The sequence below is a fragment of the Heterocephalus glaber genome, unplaced genomic scaffold (genome assembly GCF_053883595.1).
Source record: "Heterocephalus glaber isolate CG9 unplaced genomic scaffold, H.glaber_assembly_v1.0 deba00001538, whole genome shotgun sequence".
Taxonomy (NCBI): Eukaryota; Metazoa; Chordata; class Mammalia; order Rodentia; family Bathyergidae; genus Heterocephalus; species Heterocephalus glaber.
In genome coordinates this window covers 21881312-21903919 of record NW_028258333.1, presented here as the reverse complement: position 1 = coordinate 21903919, position 22608 = coordinate 21881312, and the positions used below count along the sequence as shown (strand labels likewise).

The following is a 22608-nucleotide window of genomic DNA, read 5'->3' as shown; positions in this document are numbered from 1 at the left end:
AATTAAAGAAGTAGGCAAGGTGAGACAAGTAAGCATTTTCTAGTCTGTGCTACTGAGTTTGTGCCGCATTCTGAACTTCACAAGGAGTTGGAAGATTTTGAGCAAGTTGGGACCATGGTGAGATGAAAATATTTGTGGCTATGTGGACAATGAACCTGAGCAAGACAAAATTGAATTTCCTGTTGAGTGGACCTAAAAATCCATTCTTATGGTGCACTCAACTGAGCTTTAGTTCTGAAATGATGTAAGTGAAATTTTGAAGCAGTTCCTCATGTCAGTAATCTATTTCTGCCATGACTCAAACCATTTTGTGCTTTTATATAAAAGAGGTTGTTTCCATATTAAATTGCTGTAAATTGTTGAAAGCATTTATATCTTCCTGAATGGAATTATGTGACCAAAGACATAATTGTCAATGCTTTCTATCCTGCTCTTCTATGTCCTGTTATATCTTTTCTCAAACCACAAGTATAAATATTACTGAAAGACAAAACTCTATATGGTCCAAGAGGACCATAACTAAATTTCAGATTCCTTACATACTTATCAATCATATACAGGTAATGTTGCCTCTGCCCTTCAGAGTGCCAGTCACCAAGTGAAAGCATTTATTTCTGATAAGATTAAAAAATATCTAGTATAACCCATATTTCTCTGGGTTCATGGTAGAAATTTCTTTTCTTTAATTCATTAATTTTATTGGTACATTTTAGGTTTAAAATATGCTGTCATTCATCATTTGGAATTTATAACTTTTCATAATATATCTTGGTTCTTATTTTTCCCCATGCCCCTACCCTCCATTCAACCCCTCCATCCCTCCCTATTTACAAAGATTTTGTTTCTATTTTTTATTTTCTCATATTTATTCCTTTCTCTTCTTTCCTTTCCCCTACCCCTCCGACTTCCCCTTCCCCTTTGCACCTTTTCTTCCTATATCGCATTATCTATTATGCATTTTGATCCTTATTTACATTTTCAGGTTCTAACACCAGAGAAACTATTTGGTATTTACACATGTCTGTCCTATTTATTTCACTTAAGAGTATACCCTCAATGTGCATCCATTTAGCTATAAATGTATCTAGTTTCTCATTCTTTATGGCTAAGCAGTACTCTATTTTATTTTTTTAAAAACCACATCTTCTTTATCTAGTCTCCAGCTGATGGGCTATTTCCAAGTTTTAACTATTACAAATTGTGCTGTTATGAACATGGGTGCACATATATTGCTGTGGTATGATTCTTTTAATATTTTTGAGAAGATACCCAGTAGGGGAATAGCTGAGTCAAATGGGACAATCCTAGTTCTTTGAGCTATCTCCATACTGATTACCACAGTGGTTGCACCAGTCCACACTCCCACCAAGAGTGGAGAAGGGTTCCTCTTTCCCCACAGCTCTGCCAGCATTTGTTATTGGTTGATTTCTTGATAGCAGCCATTCTTTCTGGGAAAGGTGGAATCTCAGCATTCTTTTCATTTGCATCTCTTGAATGACCAGTGATGCTGAACATTTTTCCATATGTTTATTTGTTATTTCTACTTCTTTGTCTGAGAAATTTTTGTTTATTTCAGATGCCCATTTTTTAATAGAGTCTTTACATTTGGGAGGTCTGATTTTTTAAAAGTTCCTTATATATTCTAGATAGTAGAGCTTTGTCTGAGGAGCAGCTGGTAAAAATTTTTTCCCATATTGTGAGTTGTCTTCATGCTGTTGGTAGTTTCCCTTGCTGTGCAGAAGCTTTTTAATAAGAAGAGATCCCACTTGTTGATTCTTTATGCTACTTCACGTGCAACTGAGGTTTTGTTCATGAAATCTTTTCCTTTGCCAGTATCGTCAAGATTTCTACCTAACCTCTTTTCCAGCCTGTTTAGTGCTTCTGTTTTAATATTTAGATCTTTAATCCATTTTGATTTTAGCTTAGTGCATGGTGAGAGATATAGGTTTAGATTTAATCTTTGACAAGTTGAAATCTAATTTTTCCAGCACCATTTATTAAAGAGGCTATCTTTCCTCCAGTGAGGGTGTTTGGCTTCTTTGTCAAAGATGAGATGGCTGAGTGTGTCTGGAGTTGTTTCTGCGTCTTCTAATCTGTTCCACTGGCCCTCAGATCTGTTTCTTTGCCAGTACCATGCAGTTTTTTATCACAGTAGCTTTGTAGTATAGTTTTAAGTTGGGAATTGTAATACCACCTGCCATGTCTCTGTTGCCTAGAATTGCTTCTGCTATTCTGAGTCTTTCTTTTCTTTTTTGATGGGGAGGGGGGCACTGGGGATTGAACTCAGGACCTTGGACTTTCAAGACAGGCGCTGGAACCACTGAGCTAAATCCCCAGCCCTCTGGGTCTCTTCTTGTTCCAAATGAATTTTTGGATTCTTTTCTCAAGGTCTGTGAAATATGCTACTGGAATTTCAATTGGGATTGCACTGAATCTATATAGCAGTTTTGGAAGAATAGCCATTTTCACTATATTGGCTCTTCCTACCCAGACGCAAGGAATGTCTTTCCATTTTCTGATATCTTCTTCCATCTCTTTTTTCAGAGTGCTATAGTTTTCAGAGTAGAGGCCTTTCATTTCTTTCATTAGGTTGAGTCTTAGGTATTTCATTTTTTGGGGTGCTAATGTGAAAGGAATTGTTTCCCCAGTTCCTCTCCCAGTGAGTCTGTTGTTCATATACAGGAAGGCTATTGATTTTTGTGTGTTGACCTTGTATCCAGCTACTCTACTGAATTTGATTATTAAGTCTAGAAGACTTTTGGTGGAGTTCTTAGCAATAAATGGATCACACAGGAAATTAAAGAAGAAATTAGACAGTTTCTACAATTAAATGACAATGCCAATACAACATATCAGCATCTGTGGGACACAATGAAAGCAGTTTTATGAGAGAAATTCATAGCGGTGAATACTCCCATTAAGAAAACAGAGCTAGCCCAAATAAACAACCTGATGCTGAACCTCAAGCTTCTAAAAAAAGAAGAGCAGGACAAACCTAAAGCTCATACAAGGGAGGAAATTATAAATATCAGAGCAGAAATCAATGCCATGGACACTAAGAGAATGATACAAAAAATCAATGAAGCAAAGAGTTGTTTCTTCAAAAAAATAAACAAAATTGACAAACCCTTAGTCAACCTTATCCAAAAAAAAAAAAAAAAAGGAAAGAAAAAAAGACTCGACTCCTTGCAATTAGGAATGAAAAGGGTGAAATTACACACAGTAGAGTCTGAGTCTACCTGTAGAATATGTTGATTTATTTTCAGTGCTTGAAAATACACTCAAAGATAATTGGTTTGGGAAGGCACCATATAATTTTAAGCTAACCTGCATACTGTAAATGTGTTTTATGTTTTAAAAAAAGGAAACATTTTTGAAATGTTAAAAAGAAGAAATTATGGGCCAGGGGTTTAGATCAGTGGTTCCACTGCCTGCCTCACAAGTGCAAGGTATCAAGTTCAATCCCCAGTACCAAAAAAAAAAAAGAAAGAAAGAAATTACTATGGACCTAGCAGAAATCCAGAGGATCATCAATACCTATTTTGAGAACCTATGTGCCAATAAGATGGAAAACACAGAAGAAATGGACAGATTTCTAGATACATATGAATAAGCAAAGTTGAAAGAAGAAGACCTAAAAATTCTAAACAACCCAGTATCAATCAATGAAATTGAAAACATAATTAAAAACTTACCAACTAAGAAAACTCCGGGCCCCAATGGCTTCACTGCTGAATTCTACAAGACATTTAGAGAGGAACTACTGCCACTACTGTTTAAACTCTTCAGTGAATTTGAAAGGGAAGCAATACTCCTGAATTCATTCCTGGAAGCAAGCATCACCTTGATCCCCAAAGCAGAGAAAGACCCAATTGAAAAAGAGAATTATAGGCCAATCTCTCTAATGAACATAGATACAAAAATCCTCAATAAGATACTGGCAAATAGAATGCAGATGATCAAGAAGGTCATACACCCTGACCAAGTGGGATTCATCCCAGGGATGCAAGGATGGTTCAACACATGCAAATCAATAAATGCAATATACTATATTAATAGAGCCAAAAACAAAAACCATATAATAATCTCAATAGATGAAGAAAAAGCATTTGACAAAATCCAACATGAATTTATGATAAAAACCCTACAAAATATTGGAATAGATGGTCTCTACCTCAATCTGATAAAACCCATCTATGAAAAACCAACAGGCAATATCATACTAAATGGTAAAAATCTGAAATCCTTCCCACTAAAATCAGGAACAAGACAAGGATATCCACTATCACCACTCCTGTTTAATATAGTTTTGGAAACATTAGCCACAGCAATTATACAAGAGAAAGAAATAAAAGGAATAAAGATTGGAAATGAAGAATTCAAATTGTCATTATTTGCACATGGTAGAAATTTCTTTTGAAAAATAACTTCTGATTTTCTTTTTTCTAGGCATATAAAAAATTATACTTCCCAATATTATTATAATCATTGCCAATGCACTAATGTAAGTGGAACAGATATGCGTTCCTCTGTCCCGAAGCATAGCACAGCAGATGTGAAATCACCATGCTATCTTTTCCCCTGACATCAATAAAGCCATGATCCAGAGCACGCAGATATAAGGTGGAAAGCCTCTATTTGCCTAGATCCCTGAGTGGCTGTGTGAAAAATTAGACTCTCCTTCCTACTTATACAACTGCTATGCACTATACTCTTAAGTGATTGTCATGCTAAATCACTGACATTTTAGGTTTCATTTGACTATGTAACATCCCTGGACTATTCTAATAAAATTTCAAAGTCACAACACTATGATGACCACTATGTACTCACTCTCCACCTAGCTGCATAGTCAAATAACTTTTTTTTTCTTTGCTTAAATTCTTTTATTGGTAGATTTTAGGTATACAATATGTTTACATTTATCATTGGGTGCTTGTACCTGTACGTGATATATCTTGATTCTTATTTTTTCCTCATTCCCTGTGCGCCCTTCACCCCCTCCACTCTTCCCTATTTACAAAGACTTTGTTTCCATTTTTTTTCTTTTCTCATAATTTTTCTTTTCCCTTCTTTCCTTTCCCCTTCCCCTCCCACTTCCCCTATCCTTTTGGACATTTTCTTCCTATTTCAAATACTTTTAAGTCAAATAACTTTTAATATATAGTGTAGCCTCAAGTTCTGACTGACCTGACATATGAACAACTTGGGTTATGACCGGAATTTTAGTTTTAACCTATGAAAAAGTCTTGAGTTGTGACCCAAATGCTGGCTGCTTGTGTTTCCAGATGGTCTCAGATACAGATTTAACCCTTAAAGAGTTCTGGGAGGAACATTACTTCATCCTTTCCTATGTGGAATTAATTTAGAAATTTGGGCCAATGTCTCTCTCAGGACACTGAGATCTGCCTGTGTTTAGGAGAGAGATTTTGAAGGCTGTGTAGAGGAGCCTGAGCCTTCAATTGCCCAATTTGAGTTACAATCAGCCCTCACGAACAAATTGAGTTCATAATTCAAGTGTCCATTGTATGAAAAATAAAGAAACCTCTCCATGTGTCTCCCATCACAGTTGGATATTAAAAAATAAAGAATATTTAGCTTCTTCCTAACACATAAAATGATTTTGCATGTGTTTACATCCATGTGTATAAATACTATTGCTTTGTTTTATAATAGTTTATAAGTGAACTAATTTTGCAGCTGAAAGTTAGTGAGTCAATAAGAGAAATCTGTTGAATAATTCCTGAACAGTCTCTCACAAGAGTCACACAGACTCTCAGCACACTAGCCCTCATTAGAATAAAAAATCTTACTGCCCACGGTCAAGAAGAAAACAACTGGGTACTTGCCAAATGGACTGGCTTTTTATAGCAGAAGAGAGACAGATTCATCCACTTTACCTGTGCTTGGTGTTTTAAACTGACAACAAGAATCATTTTGTATGCTGGTTTTCTTACTTCAAAGAAAGTAACTCTCTATTTCTCAGAAAAATCAACATACTCTCCGGAGTCACATAGAAAGACCTCCTTGACATCAAAGGGGGCTCGTATAAGAAACTGTGTTGGTGAAGGAAATGAAAAGTATCAAAACCCTTCAGATAGGGCCGGCGATTTAGCTCAGTGGTTCCGCCGCCTGCCTTGCAAGCGGAAGGACCCAAGTGCAATCCCCGGTACTAAAAAAAAAAGCAAAAAAAAAAAACAACAACAACAAAAAAAAACCTCTTCAGACAGAGTAAACATGAATGGGGTAAAAGTGTTTTGAGAGTATTTTCAATTTGCCAAAACAAACTCCAAATGTTTAAATCATGGTTTTGAGAAGTGTACACTAAACAAATAAATCAATTACATTTATTTTGCACTGTAGTTGTGTGTACTGACTAGTTCTTGACTGATAAAGGAAGATAACACCTGTCTTCCTTGTGCAGCTTTATTTGTTACCCCCTCATGGCCCACATCTGCCTCTCCAGCTTGGCAGCCTGGTGTGGTTCTTCTCTGTCCTGACTTCCCCTCTGATCTCTTCTATAAATTTTGCCGCCTGAAAGGACATCAGCTCCTAAATGGCTAGTGAGGGCAAGACAGGACTCCAGGAATATATACAATTTATAGAGCCACCTTGGATGTTAAACTTCACAGCTCCTCAGGTCCTTAATATGAAGTGTTAGGTGCAATATTTGCATATAAGCTATGCACATCCTCCCATATACCTTAAATTATCTCTAGATACTGAATAAAATGCAAATGCTGTGCTATAAAAGTAGTTGTCATACTGTATTACTGGGGGGATATGACCAAAAATAATGTATGTATGTCCCATGCAGACACAATGTTTAAATATATTTTTGATCAACAATTTGTTGAATCTTCAGATGTGGAGCCCACAGAGAAGGCAGACTGTGATTGATTTTTTACCTCTTCGAGGCTAGGCTGCTTGTTTATGTCAGGAATAACAACTTGCTGATCTAAGAAACTTCTACTCCTTTGAATCAAAAACACATGAACTTCTTTAAATAAAAAAACACATCAATGGTCTTTTGTCTTGTCCTGTAAAGTATGTGCATTTGTGCATTCTGTATTCCTCTGGCATGGTTTGCTGTCTTCACTTTCATTTACCCACAGTCAACTGGGGTTCAAAAATATACTCCATGGAAAATTCAGAAAATAAACATTTATATATTTTAAGTTATGTGCCATTCTGAATAGTATGATAAAATCTCATGCCTTCCTACTTTGACCCATCCATAAAGAAAATCATTTGTTTGTTGAGTATCCACACTGCATAAACCACTTGACTGCTAGTCACTCATTAGCTTTCTTTATCACATCAACAGTTGTGGGAAAAAAGTACTTGTGTTCAGGTAATACAGTATATATGACATAGCCTAATGCTATGTCGAAATGCCTGTGTCATTCACCTCACTTCATCTAATCATGTAGACATTCTGTCAGCTCATAATAGCACAAGAAGCATGAGCACAGTCCAATAGTATATTTTAAATAAAGACAACATTCACATAGCTTTTATTACTGTCTGTTATAATTGTTCTGTTATTATGAGTTATTATTAACCACCTCCTGTGCCTAATTTATAAATTAAACTTTGTCACAGGCATGTGTAGGACAAGAACATGGTATGCGAAGGGTTAAGTACTACCTGAGGTTTCAAGCATCTCTTGAAGATCTTGGAACATAACCCGACAGATAAGAAGGAGCATTTCTTTTAAGAGAAAAGGAAATGAGTACACAGTTACAGAAGACAATAAATGAAAATATAGGTAGGGCAAGATAATGGTTGGTGAATAAGGAAAATATAGGCAACAAAATAAATTATCACTTTTGATAAATAAACAGAGGCTTACACTATCTCATACACCTGGTGTAAGAGGTTAAGAAGGTTTCTACAGAATTGAGGCACTGTAGAAAAAGAGGATGAAGTACATAGCTAGATCCCAACTGATGGTCTTGCTCTTTCTTCTAAAAAGGATCCCACAAATTCTTGACTTGTTGAAATTTAATTGCTCCAAAGGCAAATGAAGTACTATGACTTATGCCTACTTTGACCTTAATTATGGCCAGGAAAAATTTACTGAGAATATGGAAGTGGAAGGATCTATGGAAGAAAGTGAGATTGTGCTAATGAAATTTGTAATAACAAAGGAAAGGCAACAATGAGTATAGTCAGTGATGTTTGTTGGGGTTTAGGAATCACAATTTCAGAACTGACTTCATGCAACCTTAATAATAATGCAAATAGTTACCTTTACCACTAACTTCATAAGGCTACAACAGTTGATTGCTTCAAATCTGTTTACCATCTCCCTGATTTCTATGTTATTATCACAAATTTAGTATACTCTACATTTTAATCGCTGTGAAATATTTTAATATTAGCTTTTAATATTGATTTTATGGTTGAATTTCATTTACATTTACCATACTCTTTCTTCACTATGATATTTCTGTCTTCATCTAGGCTCATTTTCCTTCTGTCTAAAGAACTCCTTCCACTGTGTTTGTGGAGTTTATTGATGACAAAATAACTCAGAAGTTACTATAAGGATGTTGTCTATGCCTATAGAAATCTAGGTTGGCAGTTATTTTCTTTTACACTTTAAGTATGTCATTTAAGTAAGCCATAGTCATTTTAAATTCAGTTAGCCCTCAATATCTGCGAAAATAGCATCCACAAACTCAACCAAATGTGGATAGAAAATGTTCTGAAAAAATTGTGGTTTTACTGAAAATGTACAAAATTTTTCTTGTCGTTACTTCCTAAAGCACACAACAATCCACATTGCATTTACATTATAGTAGGATGTGTAAATAATCTAGAGATGACTTAAGTAAGGTATTTGGGAGGATCTAAATCATTTTATATGAGATTTAATTATCCACAAATTTCAGTTTTTGTCTCTAGTGGATACTAAGATGACAGCATCTGGTTTATTATCACTTATGCTACGAAGTCAACTGTAAGTATTATTGTAGTTTCTTTGAAGGTTGTCTTCTTTGTACATCATTCTTGAGATACAGTTCTGATTTTTAGATCGTCTGGGTATTTTGTGCCAGAGTATAATTTGTTTTGGTTAATGATTGATTGTATGTTTGCAAGTTGGGGCTCGATGAAATTCTTGAATCTATGATCTGAGACTTTTTCTCAGCTTTGGAAACTTCTTTATTATTGTCTACTTTAAAATTGATTCTTCCTCAATCTGTAGCTTTTCTTCTTTTATGAACATAATTCTAAATATATTGTAATTTTAAGCATAGCCCACATGATGCTTATACTTTTGTCCAGTTTTCCTCTACATATTTTTTTATGTGTACTTCATTGGGCATTTTCTATTAACTTATTACAGTTTACTAATCTAGTCTTTCAGTCTGTTATTTAGTAGTTCACTAAATTGTAAACAGTAAATGTTTTAGTTTTGGTGTATGCATTTTATTCTATTTAATAGAACTCAATTCTGCGAGAATCTTTACCTTACCATGTGGTTTTGCCATCTTTTCATCTGCTTTTTGAACGTATTAATCATAGTTATGTTAAAATCTTTGTCCACTAGAGCCAGGACGTAGCGCAATGGCACCGCGCCTGCCTCGCAAGCACAAGATCCTGAGTTCCATCCCTGGTACCAAAAAAAAAGAAAGAAAATCTTTGTCCACTTAATGTTGTGAATCATCTTTAGATTTGTTTCTATTGTGTATTTTTTTTTCTTCTCTTGGTCTTATCTCACCTGGTATCCAGGTTTTCTATTGTATTCCAGACATTGAGTACAAAAGAAGTATAGAGCTCCTGGATAACTTTTTATTCCCCAGATAGGGTTGAGTCCTCTAATAAGCAGATAGAGGTATAATCAGCACAATCCAGTCCAAGACTGAACTGGCTCAGCACAAAATAAAATTTAGCAAACTCCAGTCTTCCTTTAGGTCTCCATTGTTCCTAGAATGTTGTCCTTCAAGACTCCTGTTGACATTCCGGTGGTCTGTGACTCCTTGTCCCTGAAATTATACACATGATTTAGTTCAGACATCATTCCCCATTCGTCATTGATTTATGAGGCTACAGGTTTCACCCTTTCCAGAGGCTTTGGACCTCAGTCTCCTACAAAGCTCTAAAATTAAACAAATGTCTTGAATAGGCAATCAATAACATGCTTGAGGACCTATCAATTCTCAAATATTGCCATAATAATCCTGTGCAAATGTTAAAAGTTTTGTTGGTTTCTTTTTCTCTTAGAAATGCCCTCTGTCTGGACTTAGCACCAATATTCACCCTTTACTCATTGCTCAGAAGTATTCACTGTAAAAATAAAATTTGCTGATCCTTAGATCAAAACTGAATGGTCTGTCCTCTTAGAAATGTAAGTTCTTCTAGATATTATTGTTTTCATAGCTTTTTGATATACTTAAGAATATAAGGTTTTTTTCTAATTTATCTGGGTTTTCTACTTAGTGTTAACAAAAACGTTCACTTGCCACAAATTGTTATGTCCTACCCAGAAGTGGAAGTCTATACATATTCTCACTTCATATAAGAAAGAACATAAAATTAAGGGAAAACTGTTTGTAAACATGCTCAAGTTTCATGTTAAATACACATGCACACACATATAATGCAAGTTATCTTTCTTTGATTTTACTTTCCCTGAAAGCTATCATCTTGGATTATACTTTTTATGGGCAAATACCCTGAAAGAGGGAATATACTCATTGTATTTTATTTTTTTTCTCCATTCTCACAGCAACCAGCTTTCACTACTAAATCCAATAAACACCTTTACCTTGGACATTTGTGATACTATTTACATGGTTTTTGTCCAAATTCTTTGGCTGTTCTGAGCTTTTTATTTGTCGACGTCTTTCCCTCGCTATACCTCAAGTATCTGTGTCTCTGTGTTTTGCATTTATCTTCACTACCTAGCAAACAGCACTTCACCCATGATATTTAATATGAGTCTGTTTGGTTGGGGAAATGAATTATAGTGGAAAAAAGTGAAAAGAAGGATATAAAACCATCAGTGAGTATCAATGAGTGTCATAACCTTATGGTAAGCTTAGAAACAGGCACAGTGACATCTGAAATATACTACCCCTTTTTCAAAGGAAGAAACGGAATGAAAAGAACAGCATCAGTGCCAACAAAAGTTGATACAATAATAAGAAATTCTGAAGAAGGAGGCCTCACAAACTAACCAAATTGTATCTTATTTCAAACTTGTTAAATGATTTTCAGTCATTTAAAGGTAGGACAATTATCCAACAGGACTGGAAGTTCTAGATAGGAGTTTAAAAGGATCTGAGTTCTGTGTATCAATGAAAAAACTTTGCATGGAGCTTGCAAATATGTATGTGATAAAAAAAGATGTTCAACCTTATTTCAGAATACTCCAAGACTTTTCATTTGTTTTTTTTTTTAAAAAAACCTCTCCTTCTATGGACATTTATTTATCAAAGCACAGATCTTTGCTTAATGATATTCCAAATATAGTTGAAAGGGGGGAAAATCCAGTAGATTGAAAATATTCACTTCTCAGTCTTGGAAAATGCCACCTACAGCAATATCAGCTGTCCTCAAAGCACAATCAACCAGGGGAGGGGCTATGTCCCACAGTTATGTCTTGTGAAAGTCAATTTAAGGCAAACACATACCATGGATAACCACTCCCAAAGATAATATCTACTTTTGTAACTGATATTGAGTTTGTAGTTAATATACTTTAAGAATATAAATCTTACCATTAATAATTATAATAGCTAGTTTTTATGAGGATCTTCTGTATACCAGCACTCTCCTAAATATTGCACAAATACTTTTCACTTGAATCTCAACAGTATGGTGAGGCAGAATCATTGTAACTATTTTATAGGAAAAACTAAAGTGTAGATAACTACAGTGTAATAGTAAGATCTAGAAACCAGCCTACTGGTGTTTGATACCTGGCTCTATTGCTCATCAGCTGTTATGCTTTGGGCAAATTTCTTAACCTCTCTGCCTAGTTTCTCATATGAAAAGCCAGGATAGTAATAGCACCTACATCAATGTAAAGTACCTTACACAGTATAAGTGTCCACTATGTGTGCTCTTGTGCAAGTTACTCCATAATAATTTGCCTGAGGTCACCCAATTCATGAATGACAGAGCCAGGCTTTATGCTCAGATCCCAAAGTTCATATCTTAAGCAAAATATCCCAATGTTAAGCCAAATTAGATTGTAATCTTTCTAGTACATTTACCCACCAAGTAGTATGCATTTTATTTGGTTTCACAAAATTCACTAATACAGTATGGATTTTTTTCTCATTATTTATTGCTTGTTTAATGTTTATGGCAAAGAATGATATGCTTAACAACCAGGAGCTGCCAATGCCCAGGAAAAAAAAAAAGCCTTAGGAAGCTGATTGTTGAGTGTATGTGGATTGTCATCAAGTCAGAATTCTGCAAAGACTCAGATTCAATAGAGAAAGATGTGTTCAAAGAGCATGTCCTGCTCATAAGCTGTTTGTTTCACAGGAAAGTAAAAACAATAAACTACAAAATTAAGAAACGTAGCTCCTTCTGCTTTCACACCTACTTACATTGTGATTTCTAATTTTAGTGTTCAGAGTTACAACCATTTGTAGGATAATGATGAATTTTCTTTTAGGTGGAGAACAGAAGTGTTTTTTTATCTCTGTCTTTACTTCCCATACAAAAGCAGAGTTGCACCCAAAATGTACTATCTTCTAGGGAATCTTCTGGTGTTATATTTAAGTCAGTCTTTCCTGTCCCAGATCATGTTGGCAATAAAGCCACGATGGTACCAAGAGAACTGAAAATTTCATAACTCTGTGTTGTCAGTAACATTGTCTGAATTTGTAAATCATATTATGGAGAAATTCTGGATCCTGAATTTTTTGTGTGGCCCAGTCTGTTTTTATAAGCTCCACTCACGGGACTCTGGAGAACTGACATTGTAATGAAGATAAGGAAAACAAACACAGTGCCTAGCTGGGCTGCCTCAGTCCCAAGAAGGAAGCCATGTGAATACACTCCAGCTCGACCTTTTCAAACCTCAGTCATACCCTACACTGGCTCCTTCTTGTCTATCAAATCATGTATAAATGCCTCAATCTTATTTGGAAGAGCCTAGGCAATCTAACCCCAGACTTACCTCCCACTATTTCATCCTATGAACCATACTGGAGGCAAACTGGATGAGTCTATTCCCAAACAAGTTTTGCTTTCTTTTAAGTCAGTTGACATACTTGTACTGCGTGTTGTGTTAGGTGATAAAGCCAGAACAGACTGGCCCTTGTAATAAAAAAGGAAAGACCAACATCAGTTACCTATGTGGGTTTTCCGTGAAGAAGGACCAAGCACCTAGGAATGTTGCATGAGGAAGCAATCTAGCACAAGTGTTAGGAAGAGGGTCCACGAAAAAACAATTTTGAAGCTCAAATCTGTATGTCATAACAGAAAATGACTTAAGCTAAAAGACAACGATGAGTAGAGAGCATGACAAGCAGAGAGAACTCCAATTGTGAAGTCTGTGAGGCATTACCACCCATAAGGATCCCAAAAAACTTTTTATGGTGAAAGCAGACAGTTTTGAAAGGTGAGTATATTATGTAGTCATAGCCTCAGTGGTCCTGTTATAAACCTTAAGATTTGTACTAAAAACAAAGAGAAGTTATAAAAGTTTTATTAACAGGAAATGGAAGTCAGAAATCAAAACATGATTAGTTCTGATAGGGAAAAGATAAAGTTCAGAACCATTTTGGTTTAATGAAATCCCATTTTTTTCTTTTTGTTTCCTATGCTTTTGGGATCATATACAAAAATTTATTGTACCAGTGTCTTGAAGTGTTTTTCATGTGTTTTTTCTAATATTTCATAGTTTCAGGCCTTGCATTTAGGTTTTTGATCCATTTTGAAGTTAAAGATGGGGTAAAGTTTCAATCTCCTGCATATGGGTATCCAGTTTTCCAATTTTCATAACACCATATATTGAAGGGCTCCAATGTATGCTTTTGGCAAATTTGTAGGGAAAAAAATTGTCTATAGAGAAGGCACGGGCTTATTCCTGGTATTCTCTATTCTGCAGTAAAATAGATGGAGCAAAAGGACATTATATTAAACGAAATAAGTCAGACACAGAAAAACAAGTACCACATGTTCTCTGTCATATGTGGAAATTTAAAAAAATGTAAACTTGAATTTAAAATAATGATTACTAGAGGTTAGGAGAGGTACCAGGGGTGGATAGACATAGGGAGGCTAGATTTGATCAGTGTACACTGTATGCACATATTGAAATATCACACTGAAACTCACTAATATGTAATTAATATATGTTAATATAAAATAAAATTAAATTAAAAGGTAACCACCACTGTCAGCTTAGAGTCTATATTTAAGAGAGGCACAGAGGATGTGAAAATGCATTTATGAGACTTTTACTATAGCTCAGCTTGGATAGGGTAATATTTCCTCTACTCCTGAAAAATAAAGTTATTACAAATAGATATAAAGGCCTGCATTTTGATTTTTTAAAAATTTAATTATACTAGTGTTGTAGTTTCAATGCAGAATGTTCCGCAAAAACCTCATGTGTTCAGAAGTGATTTTGCAAGGTGATTGGATAATGAGGTTGCTGTGCTCATCAGTGGATTAATCCACTAAGGAGTTCAATAGCTGAATGTGCTGCTACGAGGTGGATCCTGGTTAAATTTCGGTCACTGGGAAAATGACCTGGAAGGGGATATTCTTGTCCATGGCTCCGCCTGTCTCTTCCTGCTTCCTAGCCTCTACCTGGCACTTCCACCATTCTGCTCTGCATTTGAGCCTGCCAACCATGGACTGAAACTTCTGACATTGTGAACCAAAATAAACTCTTCCTCCTCTGAGTTGTGTTTGTCAAGTATTTTGTCTCAACAACAAGAAAATTACTAAGACAGCAAGTAAAATTTGAATAATATGACAGCTATAACACCTATGTGGGAAAACAAGAAGTTCTTGTCAGCAATAGCTCAGTATGAGGCAGTAATATATGGCTAACAAAAAATAAAATGATAAAAAAAGAGTGTGGTTTTAAGTCATATTATAAGAAGTATGTTATTTAGAGTAAAGGAGGTATTTGTTGAAGGATAATTCACTACAGATTTTTCTTATTTCCCTACCTCTTGCAGAGACACACCAACTGCCTTTGTTCTAAATTATCATTTTGTCATGGTTCTTAATGTTCCCCCAAAGCCTCATATGCTCATAGGTGGGGCTTCTGGGAGCTGGCAGGATCTAGGGTATGTGATATTGGGATTAAGACTGTATGATACTAAATTAGTTTGTTGATTGGCTTAGCATAGTTCTAGGTGTGGATAATGGGAAGGTCCATCCTGGGTGTGCACCATCTAAAGTCTTCTGTCCTGGATGGGATAAAAGGGAAGGAGAAGTTTGCTTCATTGGTGCTGCTACTACTTGCTGCCTTCCTGCCTGCCACACCATAACTGTTTCTCCTCTGTGAAGTCCTTCTGCCACATCACCTTGCCTCGGAGCAATGTGACTAGAGACTAAAACCCCTACTAATTGATCTGAAATAAATATTTTCTCCTTTAACTTTGGATGTTCAATATTTTATCTCAGCAATGAGAGAAAAGTAACTAAGACACTTACAAAGTACATTTATCTAGCAAAGCTTTGGAAGATAGAAATATTGTTTCCCTGAGACAAATGTCAGGCAGAATTAACTGTGGATTATAAAACATAGGGTTCTTTAAACTTACAGTTTCTCTCCTATGACTCAAGCCATTGTGTGTGCAGTTATCATTTGACTCTTTTCATACTGCTTCATGGAAGCCAGGGCTCAGGGAACTAGCATCATGCCTGATTCTCTGGCTACTCTTATGGCAGTGAGTAATAAACTACCTCTGATTTTTGAACTGGAGGATCATCTCCTGCTAGTACCCAAGCAACTGTGACCAGGTAACTGGTGTTCTTCTAAGAAGGGTCAAGTATTGGACATTTCACAGTTCTGGACAGTGTTACCACCAAGAACCTCTCTATTTTCTCCAGCCACACCCAGGGTATTTGCAACACTCTGAGTACAACTCACTGAGTTTCCTGTCTATCAGATCCTACCACCAGCAGAGAGACAAACTCAATAAAGAAAACAATTGTCCAACATAAAGGTCTTCCCTAGAAAATAGTTCCTTGTTAGCAGAGGGATTCTGTCTGTTGATATATAACTAGAGAGTAAAGAAGGGTTGGAATTGGATTAGATCTTTCAAGTCCTTTCACAGTGATGCTGTGGGCCCTCCCATCATGGGACTTTTAAGCCTTATTTAATAAAAGTGAATATCCATTGGTCAGGCAACATTTCTGAGGAAGCATATCATACTAGATGAAGGAACATTTCTGTTTGCCATCACAGTAGCAGAGATTCCAAACTCAGATCAACCATTTAATATATGACCTTGCACTTAACTTTTGTAGTCCCTTATCTGTCATATGAAAATTAGATTACTTACTTCATAGTCAGGGTGTAAGCACTAAATGAAGCAATATATGTAAGTACTTAATCATCCCCTCCACCAACAAAAGCAGAGGTTCAGTAACATTTGAACAGCACTGCACCCAAACTCAGGGGCGGCTTAATACATAAAAGCCTCAATGAATGGGAGAGTGTTAAATGGATAATGCAGTAAAACAATGTGACTGACCTAAAAGCTAAGCAGATATCTCCCTCTCTTTCTCTTCCCCCCCTCCTCTCTCTCTCTCTCTCTCTCTCTCTCTCTCTCTCTCTCTCTCCCCTCTGGATTTATCAATATTCCTATATGACTTCAATCAAAAGGCTGAATGTGCTCTCCCCATTCACCCATAATTCATTGATACTGGCTCTTCCAGAAGTAAGAGTATGGATGAGCTGTCCCGCTAGTATATCCTGTGACTGTTCTTCAGCTTTGTAACACTTCTGATTTGTATGTGAGTCGGCTGCTGTGGCTTGACAGTCTGAAGGATTCATACCTTATTGTGAAGCTATTTAAAATTCTCCAAAAAATTTAAATTTACACTTAGAAAATGGAAAATAAAGCAGCTCTTTAATACTGGTTATATGCATTTTTCTCCCTTCAACTCCAATTTATTTCTCTGATGGGGATGGACTAATTAGGAGAAATAGACTTGTTTCCAATCACTTACTCCCACTTAGAAGAATAGCCTTCTGTCTACATGAGAAAGTGGAGGAAATCTTGCTTACCTGGAATTATTTTAGCTATGTACTATTATTCAGAGACTTCTTGAAAACAACATAAAGTAATAGATTTTGTGCTGGGCCACCCAGAAGCCTTGACATCCTATGAGCCTGCTGTAGCAACTGCAGCTTTGTAGTCATGGTAACAGCCTTGTGCTCCATAGACAAAACCAATGAGCTTTAAGCATCACTACATTCTGGCTAAGCTTGTCTGACCTTATCAGAGAGCAACAAGATCTGTCTGTTCTTCCAAGTGCACGTGTCTCTCAGCAGGGAGGGGAAAATGTGCATAATGTACCTAATTTAAATGTCATACTTAGATTATTCAAGCAAGTGAATCCTTATTCTAAATTGATGGGTTAAATGATATGCTTTTCTTAACATAGATTATTGATTTCAGTTACCCATGAGCATTGTTACAAAAGAAGAGCATGGCCTATGCGTTGTGATAACTAAACATTTCAGAGGAGTAAAATACATAGATTTTCATTCAGTTACACAGACCAGAAACCCCAGGGACCTGAAATATAAATTCCATGTGTTTTGTTGAATGTTTTTCCTCTCACGCAGGATGGTAATAAAGAACACTATCATTTTTCAAATTAATATGTTACTTTAAAGTTGCAGTAGCACAAAACACATTTGTAATTCAATCTACACCTGGCCTGCGATTCTTTAGGAAGGGCTTCTGATTTCCACTGACCATATCCTTCCTAAAACTAAGCCAGTAAACTATACCTCTCAAAGCTGCTTGTTCATCTTTCTGGAGCCTAAAAGCACAAAAGAGAGAGTCAAAGCTAAGTAACTCATTCATAAAAAAGGACATGAGTAATTTCCTTTTAAGTTTGCTAGCTGTTGATGGATACATTATGAATGCTTCTTTAATCCAATATGCAAACATGTTACACCAAAACAAACGGCTTTCCCAACAGTACATTTTTAAACTCTTTATTTCTTTCATACTTAATAGCACAAAAACAGATCAAAATATTAAGCTTTGAATTGTATTTATATTGCATTTATCGCCTTTTCAAGATCCATTATTTTTAAAATGTGTTCTATCGGTCTTTCTTTCTTTCTTTCTTTCTTTCTTTCTTTCTTTCTTTCTTTTTTTTTCATTCTGAGGATTGAACTTGGGACCTTGGGCTTGTGAGGCAGGTGTCAGAACCACTGAGCTAAATCCCCAGCCCTTTATTGGTATTTCCATTCCAGCTGAATATAAGACATGAACTCTGTAAGGAAAATTACTCTTTATAAATCAGTTTTAGTTAGATGTATTTCAAATGGTTCTAACCTTCCCCAAGTCACAAGAATAACTCTTTAATTCATGTATTCAATTTAATGTCTATAAAGTACTTACTGTGATTTACGTTAAATGCAACTGAAGATACAAAGATGAACAAGAAATGGCTCTTGTTCTCAGGAAACTTGTCAGCTAGATTTCATTGAAATGAATCTTCATCTTTGGTCAGTTGAGCCACCTCAGACGATGCAATGACACCAACTCTCTTGTTTTCATTTCCTACAAAATACATGGAAAATTAGAGGTTTACTTCTCATTGACTTTAGTGGGTTCAAGTGTTTTATTCATTAGCAAGTTATTTATTGTATTTGAGTGTTTGAGATGTATTTTGTTACAGGCATTTTGCAATCATGGATGTGCTATTACAGAGTATTTTTTTATCGCCAGTTCATAAAATAGCATTTTAGGTATTTTTATAGAACGGAAAGTTTTCACCAATAGAACTACTACAGCTGTTTGCTTCATGGTATTTTTGGATCCACACTTTATACTAGACAAAGAAGGTGTTGGTGAATATGCTGGAACTGTCATAAAATGGGCAACAAAGAGGAAATTTTAAATGAAACTCAGATTTGGTGAACTCAATTTAAAATAAATTGTTGTCCAAGAAATGACTTTACTCCTAAATCTTGGACTGGCCATATGAAATGTAGAAGCTAAATAGAGAGCACTGAACTATTTTGAAATTTTTCTGATTTTATTATGATTCCTTTTGATAATTGAAAATGTAGAATTAAGCTTCATGTTAATTCATTTTATTCTCAATTGGCCAATGCAGTCTTTGCCAATACCTGCTAAACAGAAAATTTTAAAGAAAATTATTGTGTTCCAAAGTCACAAAAGTAATATGGCTAAAATGTACATTTGAGTCATCAAGGCCAACCTGCCATTTGTAAATAAGTATATTGAGGTTGGTAAGTTTCCTTCCAGTTGAAAATTTCTGATTTGACTGTTTCTTGACAACCCAATCAAACTGACTAAATGTTCTGGCATCAGTGTTAACTTGCAGTCCAATAAATGTTGTTTGTTTTCAGGAGGATTTATTGGATTCGCCTGCAACAACTTCTTTTTCACTCTATTTTTCTTCTTTGGATCACTTAATTTTAACCATTTTAAGTCAAATGATGACTAATGTTCATGAATGTTATTAAGTGGAAACTATTATCTAGTCCTTAGTGAGGTAAGTTGTACTGCTAGAGATTTGGCTCAAATATGAGAGAGAAGTGAGTATCAATTATAGCCTCTTAAAACATATTCTGAGTTTTCCAAGTTCATGTTTTGTTTTACATTTAGGATGCCTTTTGTCTCCATTATTTTGTGAGTATTCTCTATATGCTTTCATATTTTCAACTTATTTTCTCATTCTTTAACAATTCTCTTCTAACAATAAACATCCATTTTCCTTCATGAGTGTCTTAAAAGTAGCCCAGCTGAGCTATCACGTGACCTTCAGTGTCTAAATATGAGTATAAGCTAAATACAAACTCATGGTTCTGTGTAACCAATTCTGATTCTGCAGGGGAACTATGTGTGAGAGTGTACACACACACACACACACACACACACACACACACACTCCTTGGGTGTAGGCTGGAAACAAGCCTAAGGTTTGAGAGAAAAATGCCCACAGCAGCACTTTATCTGCATCCCCTGCTGTTTAAGTGCCTTTCTTCGACTCAGTGGCCCCAGCGACACATCTCTTTGCTGTGTCTTTGGCAAGCTTGTAGAGGAGTTTCTATACCCACAGCACCTTGTTTCCTAATGTTTTCTTTCTCCCTATCTGGTTTGAAAACTTTCTTGCTCTGCATATTATGCTCTCATAATCCTAATCTCTAAGACTAGCTCTAATCTTCTAAATTATGTCTAAAAACATTAATGGAAGATAATGGCTCAATGTGTACCACAAAAGGACCTTTCTGTGCTTTAACCTAAATAAGATAAGAATTTCTAGTTCTCTGATGTGTTGGTTGGTGATATTTTAAGGATTCATACCTTACTATACTTTTTCATTCATTTGGTAAATAGTTACTATCTACTATAATCCAGCCCTCTTTGCTTAGTCAATCACATGTAGGTGTTCCACCTAATAATACCTCTCATCCACTAAGGGTCAGTTATGAGTCTCTATTAGTTTTCTAGGGTTGCTTTTTTCTAGGGTTGATTGTTTCAGATATACCTATAAAAATCTAAAAACCAAAAAGTGAAAATAAAAAAGTTGTTTTCTATTACTTTATAGGTAAGAATTTTTGTGTAGTCATTCTAAAGAAAGAGGAAAAATCAATGGAAAAGAATGAAAAGTTAAAGTTAGAATATTAAAGTGGTATACACAGAGATGGAAAGTTGTTGAACTTGTGATAAAAATCTTTCTTTCTAGTCCAACCCTTATCATAGAAAAGCAAATAAAATACATTTGTAGTCTATAGGTGGTAATACTTGCAATATCCCTTTACTATAGTATACTTACGATGCTTGAACAAATTCACTGCTACTAAGTGATGATAGCATAATTTGGCAATTCAGAAAAGGAAAGAAATTATGTTCTTCAGATCAAATTCTAAAAGTAGTAATTTTACCAAAAGCCCAAGGTTGTATTCTGCAGCAACCCTGCCCAACACCAACAACCATCATTACTTTACTGTCCAGTCTAACACATGGTAGTTATGGGATCAGCTTATGGATCCAAGGCTGTGCAGGTAAGTTGGTCTCTCTTTTGTCTTGGTCATGGATCTTCCTCCTAAATCCAATTAGGCAACTTGTTCTTGGCAGTTAATGATAAATATAAATTCATTAAAAGAAATAACTGAAAATCTTTCTCAGCATCAGAGTATGTGAAGGACAGCAGCATGTAGGAAATCAACACTCTGGTTTGACAACACACTCTCACCCTTCAAAGTAGGACATATAAGACATGAGGTTTCTCAAGTTCTGTGGGTTGGGGATGGTGATGAGGAGCACTTTGATTCAGTTATCTGTGGGCAAGAATATCAAGTTGCTGCCTGCCAGATCAGAAGTTTAATTGCCAGCTAAACTGAACAAAACTAAACTCAAAAGAGATTACTTTATTGATCAAACTTTGCAACTGATTTGCAAATCTTGACACATTTTATTATACCTAGCTCTGTGCCAGGAATGTGAGACATATGAAACGTATTTAGAAATCACAACTTCTATCCAATAAATAATTAATAAGCAAGATTGTACAAGACTTTTGGAGGACATCCATAGACACTTTTCCTATAAGCTCTTACTTAAAAAGGCATAAATTTCCATTTATCAGTCTATTTGTTTCATCAGTTCAAGTATTATCACTTCAAGAAAAATAAACAGGAATAAGGCTTTTTGATATGGCTATCACTAGTGATAGAGAAATGAATGTTGGATTATTTCATACAAAATAAGGCAAAGTAAGATATTCTACTTATGAAAAGTTAGTAATCATACATATCCTTTGCTAAGGAATCAGTAGCAGAGCTCAGTACAGATACAAATTACAGAGCAAAGAGGATATCTTGTTTTCTCTGCTCCAAATGATTCAGCCCTATGAATGTTTAATACTATGATACATGGCCCCTATTCTACAATTTTAAGATAAGCTCATAAGGACATATTGATTCCAAAATATTCATTCAACATCCACCACCTGCCTTGCAAGCACAAGGTCCCGAGTTTGATCCCCGGTACAAAAAAAAAAAGAAAAAAAACATATATATTCATTCAACAAATGATTTTTGCAGTAAGCAAATACAATGGTGAATAATTACACACTGTGATTTCATGAAATTTAGAGACTAGAAGAGCCATTGTTTTAGTCATTAGCTTTTTCTTAAACTAAATAAATAAAATAAAACAAGCTTCAGCTAAGTCCCTGGAAATACCTTTCAAAATCATTAAAGAATACTTCCCCAACCCAAAATAAATAATTTGATTGAATTCCTACTACATACAAAGCACTATCTGTAAAGAAGGACTAAGTTTGATCCTTGTTCTTAAGGAATTTATAGTTTCACTGAAAAGACACTAAAACTGTTAGAAGTCATGCTTGGTTTCAAGATCTAATTATAAAAAATGTTGCCTATTTTCTTCT

At 35.5% G+C, this 22608-nt stretch overlaps 1 long non-coding RNA gene across 1 annotated transcript in view; it reads right to left on the bottom strand.

Moving 5' to 3' along the window:
• Positions 1-9396: 9396 nt before the first annotated feature.
• The window catches only part of LOC101711162 (uncharacterized), a 32216-nt gene continuing 19004 nt past the window's right edge, over positions 9397-22608 (bottom strand). Inside the window, exons 2-4 of the long non-coding RNA XR_205422.4 lie at positions 18582-18743; positions 9731-9995; positions 9397-9622 (exon numbers count right to left, since the gene is read on the bottom strand). This is a non-coding gene — a long non-coding RNA (uncharacterized LOC101711162). The remainder of the gene's footprint in view (positions 9623-9730; positions 9996-18581; positions 18744-22608) is intronic.